We start from the raw sequence: 12,799 nt of genomic DNA, 5'->3' as shown, positions 1-12,799 counted from the left end.
GGGTGGCTCAGTTGGTTAAGCGACTGCCTTCGGCTCAGGTCATGATCCTGGAGTCTCAGGATCAAGTCCCGCATTGGACTCCCTGCTCAGCAGGGAGTCAGCTTCTCCCTCTGACCCTCCCCCCTCTCATGTTCTCTCTCTCTGTCTCATTCTCTCTCTCAAATAAATAAATAAATAAATAAATAAATAAATAAATAAAATCTTAAAAAAAAAAAAGTTTATTCTTGGGGTGCCTGGGTGGCTCAGGCGTTAAGCGTCTGCCTTCGGCTCAGGTCATGATCCCAGGGTCCTAGGATCGCCTGCATCGGGCTCCCTGCTCGGCAAGGAGTCTGCTTCTCTCTCTGTCACCCCCCCCACACTTGTGCTCTCTTGCACGCTCTCACTCTCTATTAAATAAAATCTTTTAAGAAAAAGTTTATTCTTAAAAAAAAAAAAGTGCCATTAGTGGGAAAACTGCTGAAACCCAAATAAAGTCTGTATGTAGTAGAGTTAGTAGTATTGTACCAGTGTTAAAACCTTAGTTTTGACAAATGTCTCATGGTTAGGTAAAATGTTAACATTTGGGAAGGCTGGGTGAGGGTATACAAGAATGTCTGTATAATTTTTTATCTTTTCTATAAATCTAAAATTATCCCAAAATTGGGCACCTGCATGGCTCAGATGATTAAGCGTCTGTCTTCAGCTCAGGTCATGATCCCAGGGTCCTGGGATTGAGCCCCGCATTGGGCTCCCTGCTCGGCGGGGAGTCTGCTTCTCGCCCTCCCTCTGCTTCTCCCCCGCTCATGCTCTCTCTCTCTGTATCTCTGTGTCTTGAATAAATAAAAATAAATAAATAAATAAATCAAAATAAAATCCTAAAAAATAAATAAAATTATCCCCAAATTAAAAGTTTTTAAAAGAAATGTACATTTGTAATTTTGAAAGATACTAACAAATTTCCCTCTACAGAGAATAATCAAAAAAGTAAAAGAAAAAATAAGAGGAAAAAGTGGAATTCCTATGATGATGCTAAAACTATATAGAGCACCTTAAGGTTTCACCATGATAATTGGCAAACCAGTTCCTACCTTAATGAGCAAAGTTGTTTTTTTCTACTTTAATGATATGTTAAGTGATCATCAATGAATTTTTAAAATTAATTTTTGTTAAGCTCTTCCATATATATGTATTTCATATACATACATATATATATATATATATATATTTTTTTTTTTTTTTCTATTTTGCAATTGAAAAACAACCTGAAGCTCAGAAGTTAAACTTGGTCACAGAGGGGCGCCTGGGTGGCTCAGTTGCTGAGCATCTGCCTTCGGCTCAGGTCATGATCCCAGGGTCCAGGGATAGAGCCCCACATCGGGCTCCCTGCTCAGCGGGGAGCCTGCTTCTCCCTCCCCCCACCCCACTCCTACCCCCGGTTGTACTGTCTCTCTCAAATAAATAAATAAAATCTTAAGAACAAAAAAAGAAACCTCTTTATTGAGGTATATTTTACAGACCATAAAATTCACCCATTTTATGTATATGATTCAATGATAGTCATTACATTTGTAGAGTTAGGTATCTGCCACTATAATCCATTTTGAGAACATGTCTATCACACTAAAAAGATCCCTCTGGCCGTTCACAGTCAATTACCATTCCCATCCCCAGGCAATCACTAACCTGTTTTCTTGTCTCTACAGATTTAACTTTTCTGGACATTTCATATAGATGGAATCACATAATATATGGTATTTTATATTTGCTTCTTTCACACAACATGCTGTTTTCTAGGTTCAACCACATTGTAACCTGTATCAGTATTTCATTGTCTAAATTGCTGAAAAGCGTTCCATCCAATGGATATATCATTTTGTTTATCCATTCACCAGCAGATAACTGTTCTGTTTCCAATTTTCGGCTATTATGAACATGCTGCTGAGAACATTAACATGCATTTCTCTTCATTTCTCTGAGGTATCTATGTACCTAAAAGTGGAATTGCAGGGTCATACGGTTTACTTTTAACTTTTTAAGAAACCACCAAACTGTTCTCTAAAATGTTTTTATATTCATACCAGCAATGTAGGAGGGTGGGTTCCTGTTTCTCTCCTTCCTGGCCAACATGTGTTATTGTCTTCTTTATTATAGCCATTGGATTAGAGTAGGTGTAAAGTGGTAGGTACCTCATTGTGCTTTTAACTTGCATTTCTCTATTGAATAATGATGTTCAGCAACATACTACATGCTTATTTAGACATATCTGTCTCCTTAGAGAAATACTATTCAAATATTTCACCCATTTTAAAATTAAGACTGAGGGGCACCTGGGTGGCTCAGTCGTTAAGCGTCTGCCTTCGGCTCAGGTCATGGTCCCAGGGTCCTGGGATCGAGCCATGTTGGGCTCCCTGCTCAGCAGGGAGCCTGCTTCTCCCTTTCCCTCTGCCCCTCCCCCTGCTTGTGTGTGCACTCTCCCTCTAATAAATAAATAAATAAAATCTTTTAAAAAACAAAGAGACATAACCCAATTTAAAAATGGACAAAGGATTTGAATGGATATTTCTCCAAAGAACATAAACAGCCAATAAACATATGAAAAAATGTTCAACATCATGTAAATTATAAATCAAAACCACAATGTGATGCCATTTCACAGCCACTATGATGACTAAAAAAGGCAAAAAATAACGAGTGTTGTCATGGATATTGAAAAACTAGAACGCTCATACATTATTGATGGTACTGTAAAATGGCAGAGCCACTTCGGAAAACTGATGGTTGATGGTTCCTCAAAATGTTAAACTGAGTTACCATATGACTCACAAAAGAATATATACCCAAGACAACTGAAAACATACAAAAATTTGTACATATATGTTCATAGTAGTAGTATTCATAATAGCCAGAAAGTGGAATCAATCCCAATGTCCATCAACTGATGAATGAATAAACAAAATGTGATATACCCACACAATGGAATATAATTTGGCCCTAAAAGGGAATGAAATTCTGATACATGCTATACGAACCTTGAAGTATTATGCTAAGTGAAAAAAGCCAGACACAAAAAAGCTACACACTGTATGATTCCATTTAAATGAAATATGAAGAATAGGCAAATGCATAGAGACAGAAAGTAGATTGGTGGTTGCTAAGAGCAGAGGGAAAAAGAGGAAACAAGAGTGCCTGCTGGTGAGTATGAGGTTTCTTTTTGGAGTGAAGAAAGGCTGCAAAACTCTGTGAATATATAAAAAAATCACTGAATCACAACACTTTAAAGGAGTGAATTTTATGTTATGTGAATCATATTTCAATAAAGCTTTTTTAAAAAGATTTATTTATGTATTTATGTATTTATTTTTGAGAGAGAGGGGAGGGGCAGAGGGGAGGGAGGGGACAAGCAGACTCCATGCTGAGTGCGGAACCCAACACTGGGCCCCACCCCACAACTCAGAGATCATGACCTGAGCCGAAACCAGGAGTTGGACACGACTGACTGGGCCACCCAGGCAATCCTAATAAAGCTGTCATTAAAAGGGGTGCCTGGCTGGTGCAGTTGGTGGAGCTTGTGACTTTTGATATTGGGGTTGTGAGTTTGAGCCCCACACTGGGCATAGAGATTACTTTAAAAAATAAAATTTAAAAAAAGGTATCATTAAAAATAGAGGGAAAATATTTGGAATGCAAATGCTAAAGAGCTAATTTTCTAAAATAGGAGTTTTTTTACAAATCAATAAGAAAAACAAACCCACTAGAAAAATGAGCAAAGAGCATGAAAAGACAGCTTGTGAAAAATAAAAAACAAAAATGATTTTAAACATCCAAAATTCTATCTTACAATAAACAAGAAGCAAATTAAAACAAGATAATACTTTGGCAAAATGACAGAAAAGATAAACATTATCATTGTGTTAAGATGTGGAGAAACAGTCACTGCACATGGTTGGTGGGGATGTAAACTGCAACATCCTCTTTAAAGGACGTAAATAAAATAAATGTACAACATATACTTTAACTTAGCAATTCTACTTCTAAGACTTCATGAGTTCTCCTGTCACATGTACACAAAGTATGTACAAGGGTACCCCATGCAAAGTTGTCCAGAACTGCAAAGAATGGAAACAGTCTAAGAGCTGACGAAAAAAATTATGGTGCAGGCATACAATATGCTACTGTATGGGCACCTGGGTGGCTCAGTTGGTTAAGCGACTGCCTTCGGCTCAGGTCATGATCCTGGAGTCCCGGGATCAAGTCCCGCATCGGGCTCCCTGCTCGGCAGGGAGTCTGCTTCTCCCTCTGACCCTCCTCCCTCTCATGCTCTCTGTCTCTCATTCTGTCTCAAATAAATAAATAAAATCTTTAAAACAAAACAAAACAAAACAATATGCTACTGTAAAGCCATTAAAAAGAATCAGATAGATCTATATGTACTGATAAGGAAGACATATTAAGATATACCATGGGATGAAAAAAGGCACTTCATGTAGGATACTCTTGGTTTAAAAAAGAAAAAAGAGGGCGCCTGGGTGGCTCAGTTGGTTAAGCAACTGCCTTCGGCTCAGGTCATGATCCTGGAGTTCCTGGATCGAGTCCCGCATCGGGCTCCCTGCTCAGCAAGGAACCTGCTTCTCCCTCTGACCCTCCCCCCTCTCATGTGCTCTCTCTCTCGTTCTCTCTGTCTCAAATAAATAAAAAATAAAAAGAAAAAAAAAAGAAAAAAGAAGGGATATACACACACATGTCTATGGTCTCAGAAGTGACTTAGGACTTGGGAAATAGTAGGAGGGAGGCTTACATATCACTGTTTTGGTTTTTTTTTTAAGATTTTATTTATTTATTCATAAGAGACAGAGAGAGAGAGGCAGAGGGAGAAGCAGGCTCCCCGCTGAGCAGGGAGCCCGATGCGGGACTCGATTCCAGGACCCTGGGATCATGACCTGAGCTGAAGGCAGACGCTTAACCATCTGAGCCACCCAGGCGCCCCATATCACTGTTTTATACTATCTGAATTTTAAACATGGACTCAGATCACTTATTATAGATTCTATATTGCAAGCATATACAAACAAGTAACACAACCTGTAAAGAACCTGTATTTGTCAAAGAAAATGAAAACACTAATTTGAAAAGATATATGCACCCCTGTATTCACTGCAGTATTATTTACAATAGACAAGATATGGAAACAACCTAAGATGGATGAATGGATAAACATTTGGTTTGTATGTGCGCCTATAAAATGGAATACTATACTGGAATACACCATGGAATACTACTCAGACATAAAAGAGAAGGAAATCTTGCCATTTGCAACAATGTGGATGGACCTCAAAGGTATTATGCTAAGTGAAATAAGACAAAGAAAGACAGAGAAAGACAAATACCATATGATTTCACTTGCATGTGGAATCTAAAAAATGAAACAAAACAAAACTCATACATACAGAAAACAGATCGGTGGCTGCCAGAGGGGAGGGGGTATAGCAGGGTAGGAGAAATGGGTGAAGGGAGTCAGAAGGTACAAACTTCCAGATATAAAATAAGTCATGGGAATGTAATGTACTGCAAGATGACTATAGTAGATAATATCATATTGCATATTTGAAAGCTGCCAAGAGAATAAATCCTAAAAGTTCTCATCACAAGGAAAAAAAAAATTTTTTTGTAACTTTGTATGGTGACTGGTAACGACTTATTGTGGCCATGATGTCACAGTGTATACAAATATCGAATTAGGTGGTACACCTGAAACTAGTATGTTACACGTCAATTTTACTTCAACTTAAAAAAAAAAAAGGGTAAGAAAAGAACCTGTATTTGAATCCTGCCTAAAAAAAGGTCTCTTCTAAACAAGTTTACAAAACTGCCTCCTCAGCAAGATGGTGTAAAGGGACTGATACTGGAAGAGCCAACCCAGGAATGCTCCCTGGAAGTGGTGCGTTTTAATCAAGGTACTGTTCAGCTGTAGAGCTGTACAGTTTGGTGGATGCTGTTTAATGCTTGTGAAGCAACGGTAACTGAAGAGAACGAATGATTATCATGAATAAAACATAAACCCTGCTACCTTTTACTGAGTAGAAGCCCTTCCCATGCATTTACTCCGGTATTGCTCACCATAATCCAGTAAAGTGGGTACTATTTACTATTTTAGAGTTGAAAAAATTGGCTCAAAGAGAGTAATGATTTGATGAATGTCTCACAGCCAGCAACCAGATAATCTAACATGAGTTTGTAATCTACAGGATTCCTTGTCAAACAACAAGTAAAAGGAAGGGAGATGCCTAGAAGCCGGGCCTCCCGATTCCCAGGTTTTCATTAGCCCTGCGCCGTCTCGGAATAGCGGAGAAAGGCCGCTCCGGCCTTGCGGACGCGTGTTTGGGAACCCCGCCTGCAGGATGCGCACCTCCCGCCTGGCTTCCGGGACCCGGCCCACCCCCAGAAGCACCGTTCTGGGACCTGCTTCCCGGCATCCTCCCCGCGCGACGGCTCACTTCCGGTTCTAAGTAGGCCCAAGCAGAAGCATCACCTGGCCGGGACTCTGCTCCTTGGCCACGCTCTCCGCCGGGATTCCCGGCTCTACGCCCTCGTCGCACTGCTGTCCCCGCCTTCTGTCAACACGGCCCCCTTGCCTGCTCTGCGCGCCCTCCCCTCACCGCGGCCCCGGGGCCCCAAGCTGATGACCGCCCTCACCTCCTCTCTCTTCGCCTGCCGCGGCCTTTTACAAACGCGGCCAAACTGTTCGCTGTAACGACCGTCGTTATTGGCCAGGGCCGCCCACGCGCGGCGAATACCCGCCCACTCGGCTCACCTTGTCTGATGGGAGTTGTAGTTTCCTCCTGTAGGCGGCTAAGAATTGCGGCGGAATGCCGGGGTGGAGTCTGCGCTAACCCGGCGGCTGTAATGCGCAGCTTCTTCGGTGGGGCCGGAGTGCTTCTGGACGACCGTGCTGGGACAGAAGGCACCGATAGGGTTCTAGAGCTGATCATGACTGTTTCAGACCCGAGAGAGCACTGTTTCTGCATAGAATTCATTGGTTATCGAAGCAAAAATTGTCATAAATTATCTGCATTATTAGCAGATGTTGACTGTGATTTAGCGTTTTGTCAAGGGAAGTCTTGTCCACCAAAGTATTCGCTGTTTGTAAAACTTGTGTGTTTATGTCAGGTTATCTTTTTCTACCTTAACTACATTCTGACATACTACTTGAACGTTTACCTTTATAATGAACTGAAATCGGCTTCCTGTGTTTTAGTTCTGGTCCTTGAATCAAACAATAAATCTCAGTACTCTTTGTTCATGGTTGAAGGTAACTTCTGAGTTCAATGTGTTAAGGATGAGGCCCTTGTCTGTTGGAAAATTCTGGAATGAGATTTCCTGCAGCTTTGGCCTTGATTCTGTTACTTACTAGGGGTGACACTGTGGGCAGGTTGCCTAAAAACATTAATCTTATCATCTATTAATAAGAAAAATGGTCCTTTCCGGGACTCTGGTTTGCTATATTGTTTCTCAAACTGGGGGGGGGGGGGGGGGGGGTGTAAAAGGGCACACTTTTCCACAAAATTCTTCCAATTTTGTGTTTCCATTTTGATTATAAGTTTTTAAAATGATGCTCAGTATATCCTGGGTCATCTGGAGGAAAACCTAGTAATACTGTATAGGATTTCAATGCCTGGTTGTGTTTATGATTGTATTGATGCCAAATGATTCTCTAAAGAAGTTGTTCAACAGGAGCGCTGTATAGATGCCATGGATGTTATTAAAGATCCTAAGGGGCACTGACTCAGTCACTAGAGCCTGCGACTCTCGACCTCAGGGGTTGTCGTTTGGAGCCCCAGGTTGGGTGTAGAGATTACTTAAAATCTTTTTAAAAAAGAAAGGAAAAAAGATCCTGCAATACACAGGACAGTCCTCTCAACAAAGAATTATCTGACCCAAAATGTCAATAGTGCCAAAATTGAGAGGCCCTGTGTTAGAAAGTGGGGAGGATACTATAAAGTATCCTCCAAATTGAGAAGGCACTTTGAGGCCAAAAAATTAAGCAGTCAACCTCCCTACAGTTTATAGAATTTTATTAACTTACTGACAGAAAGTGTTCAGAGGGTGATGATCCAGGCAGCTGTGCAGCTATTCTCTGCAAAATCCAGACCTTAGTCTACAGATTTTATAGAACGAAGGGATGCTCAGGAGGGCACTGTAGTGAGGTCAAAGGTCTGCATACATTTAATTGATAGCTAACATTTAACAGACCTCAGGCGCCCTCTGTGCATCGGGGAGGTGGGGGGGGGGATTGTTATCTCTAGGAATTACCTAAACAAATTTAGAGAAGGCAAGAGCAAGCTTCACCACATTCTGGTCATGGCATACATTAACATCTAGGGGACCTGGAACATGTAGCCCCAGGGGGAGATCATTGCAGGGACATGGATAAGGCAGGGGTGGGGGGTGTGGGGGGGGAACGGGACAAAGATGGAGTCAGTAGTGTCCGCACTCCTAAACCCTGTTTTAGAGAGAGTGTTTAAATTTTTTTCACTGGATTTGCCCAAATGTGTCCTAAGAGATTTGTGGGTTTTCTGTTTAGACACGTTATATGTTCCAGTCAGGAAAGAAGCTATCAAAGAGCCCCATTCTAGAAGAGGGGATTTCCTTCCAAGCCAAACACACAGGGTTCTTCTATTCCTCCTTCAAAGAAGGGGCTTTGAAGAAGCAATACCATCATAGAAGTCCTTTCTCAGCCTTCTTCTCATAAACAGAATTCTCAGAATTGTACAATACTCATTCATATGACACAGTAGCCCTTCTTTCCCTGTTCTCTGAACATCATTTTTTCAGCCTTGAGGTAGATTTTTGTTGTGATGCCTGAGTCAAGCTATTCATTCACAGTGATCCTCCATGGCATCAAGATATACTGTAATAGTACAATTATTATACAAGGAAAGGAAAACATTAGAGAAGTGATATTGTAAAAGTTCCAACTTGTGGCAAAGCAGGATGTGAAAATAATAGTGACTTTTTTTGCCCCTCTGCTGCTTTAAGATCTGATTGTTTAAGATCTGCAGTTGACAATCTGCAACTTGACTATGTATGTTAGTATGGACTTCATTTTATTTATCCCTCTTAGGATTTATTGTGATTCTTGGATCTGAGAATTCCTAGCTTTCTACAATTCTGGAAAATTCAGTCATTATCTCTTCAGATATTGTCTATCCCAAATTGTTTTATTTTGTGGAACTCCAGTTTAAATGTATTTTAGGGGCGTCTGGCTGGCTTAATCAGTAGAGCATGGGACTCTTGATATTGGGGTTGTGGGTTCGAGCCCCATGTTGGGTGTAGAGATTACTTAAAATCTTTTTTGAAAATGTATTTTAGATTTCTCATTTTATTTTCCATGCTCTTCCCCTATATTCTATTCCTTTGCCTCTGTACTGTTCCAATGTACAGATTTCTTCATCTCTGTCTAAATTGGGTTAGTCAGTCCACTGAATTTTTAATTTTAGCTATTGTATTTTTAATTTCTAGAGGGTTTATCAGTTTCTTTTAAAATTCTGCTAATCATTTGATAGTTACTTCTTCCTTGCTCATATTTTTATCGCAGCCTTTATTTTTAAAGACATATGAAATATAGTTATTACATATTCAATATATGATTACTATAATGGCTAAAGTCCTTGGAGGTCAAATTCTGCTGTTCTTTGTTTCTGTTGAATCCCTCCTGGGTCTTGTTTCTTCATATGTTTGATAGTTTTTGATTGTGAGCTCCTGATTATTTTAATTTGTTTACTGTTTTTAAAGAAAAGTTTTTTTTTTTTTTTAAGATTTTATTTATTCATTTGACAGAGAGATAGAGCCAGAGAGCACAAGCAGAGGAAATGGCAGAGGAAGAGGGAGAAGCAGGCTCTGCACTGAGCAGGGAGCCTGATGTGGGACTTGATCCTAGGACCCTGGGATCATGACCTGAACTGAAGGCAGACGCTTAACCATCTGAGCCACCCAGGCACCCCCTCATTGATGATTTTAATCTGAGTTAATCCTGAGGGGCCTGGGTATGGGATACACTCTTCCAGAAAGGATTTGTGAGTATCCAGACTACATACAGGATTCCTGGGTGGCTCAGTCGTCAAGCGTCTGCCTTCCGCTCAGGTCATGATCCCAGAGTCTTGGGATAGAGCCCCGCATCGGGCTCCCTGCTCGGCGGGAAGACTGCTTCTCCCTCTCCCACTCCCCCTGCTTGTATTCCCCTCTCGCTGTGTCTCTCTCTGTCAAATAAATAAATAAAATATTTTAAAAATAAATAAAAATAAAAATCTAATCAAGAGAATATGAACAATTATGTCACAGAAAAGAAATACAAATATCCAATTATCATGGAAAAACTGATTAACTTTACTTGGACTGGTGTAATACAATTAAAGAGATCATTTTACATGCATCAAGTTGTTGCAAAAATAAAAGCTCAACGATCAGCAGGGGCTCCTGGATGGCTCAGTCGTTAAGCGTCTGCCTTCGGCTCAGGTCATGATCCCGGGGTCCTGGGATCAAGCCCCATGTCGGGCTCCCTTCTCTGTGGGAAGCCTGCTTGCTTCTCCCTCTCCCTCTGCCTCTCCCCCTACATGTGCGCTCTCTCTGTATCTCTGTGTCTTGAATAAATAAAATCTTTAAAAAAAAAAAAAAAGCTTAACAATCAGCAGTTGGTAAAGGTGGGGGTAAATAAGTACTTTCTGACATCATTTTTTAGAGTGTAAAACGGTACAGTCTTTTAGGAGGGCAACTTAACACAATACAATTTTTACAATTCATGTTTCTTTAACCCATCCTTCAAATTTTTTTTAAGGTTTTATTTATTTATTTGCCAGAGAGAGAGTGTATGAGAGCACAAGCAGGGGGGAGGGGCAGGCAGAGGGAGAAGCAGGCTCCCCGCTGAGCAAAGAGCCCAATGCAGGACTTGATTCTAGGTCTCTGGGATCATGAAGGCAGACGCTTAACCGACTGAGCCACCCAGGCGTCCCCCAACCTTCAATTTCTGTGTATCTTAGAGAAACAGTATACACCCTCACAAAAACACATTCTTTAATGATAGTTCCAACTTTTTATATAAAAAGGACGTGAATGTTTTTTGTTCTATACTTCCAGATGGTTGAATGGTGGGGTTGTTTTTTTTTGTGGTCATTAATTTTGTAATTTTGTAATTGTATTTATTCATTCAATATTCATTTAATTTTGTAATTTATTGTATTGATGTATATTGCTTTCTTAAACCCATCTCCTCTTTCTCTCCTTCCTTCTCTCTATAGCCAAATGAACAGGAAGCCAATCTGCACTAACTAAACTGTTCTCACCTCCCACTCCTTAACCCACTGCAGTCCACATTCTGCACCCACTACCTCACTGAAAATGCTCACTTTAAAGGTACTTCCTTATTGCTAAACCCAGTGGAGTTTTTTTTTTTCACACTTGTATTGTTCCTTCCTGCAGTATTTGACACACTTGACTACTACTATTTCCTTCAAGTTTTTCCACCTTGATTTCTGCAACATCAAGGACCCCCCTGTATTTCTCCCACCCATCAAGCAGCTCTTTCTCAATCTCCTTTGCAAGCTTCTCTGCCTCTGCCCCCTTAAACATGATGGACCGAAGAGTTTTCTCACTTTAGCATTTCTCTGGGTGATTTCCATTCCATGGATTTCGAACTATCACCTAAATGCAGATGACTCCCATCTCTAATATTCAGCCTGAATCTCCCTTCTAAATTCCGTATCATTACCTACTGGTTATTTCTGATTGTCACACATGTCCAAGCTGCATGTTGAAGGCTGGATCTCATTAGCTCTCCTTTCCTGTCCTCTAACTAGCTTCTAGCTTTACTTGCCCTCAAACTGCACCTTTGCCTTTTCCCACCCCAGTAACTAGCCCCACCATCCATCTGCTTTTTCAAGCCAGGAGCCTGGGAGATATCTTGACTAAACACAAACTAGATCAATGGATCCTTTGGACCTTCAGGATAAAAAAAAGTTCAGATTACTTGACATGGCATAAAGAATTAGCCCTGAGTTGGTCTTTTAGTTTTAGCTCTTACCACCTCACACCTAGTACTCTAGTTGATAGTACCATCAGCACATGGTAGAAAAGCCATTTGGTCAAAATCAGATTGTACAAGATAAAAGTTTAATTGACTAAATTTAACAAACATGTATTAAGGACCTATTATTTAGCAGGTACTGGACATATACCGTATTGAAGAAAACGGCTGCCAGCTTTGCTTTAGTGAAGAACACAAGATTTTTTTTTTTTAAGATTTTATTTATTTATTTGACAGAGAGAGCGACAGCGAGAGAGGGAACACAAGTAGGGGGAGTGGGAGAGGGGGAAGCAGGCTTCCCTTGGAGCAGGAAGCCTAATGCGGGGCTCGATCCCAGGACCCTGGGATCATGACCTGAGCCGAAGGCAGACACTTAACGACTGAGCCACCCAGGCGCCCCTTTTTTATTTTGAAGAAGTTTTAAAAAATATAATCATACAGGGGCACCTGGGTGGCTCAGTCGTTAAGTGTCTGCCTTCGGCTCAGGTCATGATCCCAGGGTCCTGGGATCGAGCCCCATATCGGGCTCCCTGCTCAGCAGGGAGTCTGCTTCTCCCTCTGCCTCTGCCTTCTGTTCCCCCTGCTTGTGCTGTCAAATAAATAAATAAAATATAAAAAAATAAAAAGAAACTTAAAGATGAATGTGGAGCAGAAAGGCTTATGGGAGAGTGGAGAATGGTTTGCTATGAAGTTGGAAAGTTCATATTGCACAGAAGGCATTGCAGACCATATTATTTATTTTTAAAG

The 12,799-nt window shown here is 40.8% G+C and overlaps 1 protein-coding gene across 1 annotated transcript in view; it reads right to left on the bottom strand.

The window, feature by feature from the left end:
- The window catches only part of CUNH2orf42 (chromosome unknown C2orf42 homolog), a 27,524-nt gene extending 20,402 nt beyond the window's left edge, over positions 1-7,122 (bottom strand). The window contains exon 1 of the mRNA XM_035001375.1: positions 6,506-7,122. The gene's annotated coding sequence lies outside the window, so the exon portion shown is untranslated. The remainder of the gene's footprint in view (positions 1-6,505) is intronic.
- Between the last annotated feature and the right edge of the window lie 5,677 nt (positions 7,123-12,799).

The sequence above is a fragment of the Mirounga leonina genome, unplaced genomic scaffold (genome assembly GCF_011800145.1).
Source record: "Mirounga leonina isolate KUSES-001 unplaced genomic scaffold, KU_Mleo_1.0 Mir_125, whole genome shotgun sequence".
In the NCBI taxonomy this organism is placed as follows: Eukaryota; Metazoa; Chordata; class Mammalia; order Carnivora; family Phocidae; genus Mirounga; species Mirounga leonina.
The sequence above is the reverse complement of the archived record's forward strand: the minus strand, read 5'-3'. Positions and strand labels throughout refer to the sequence as shown.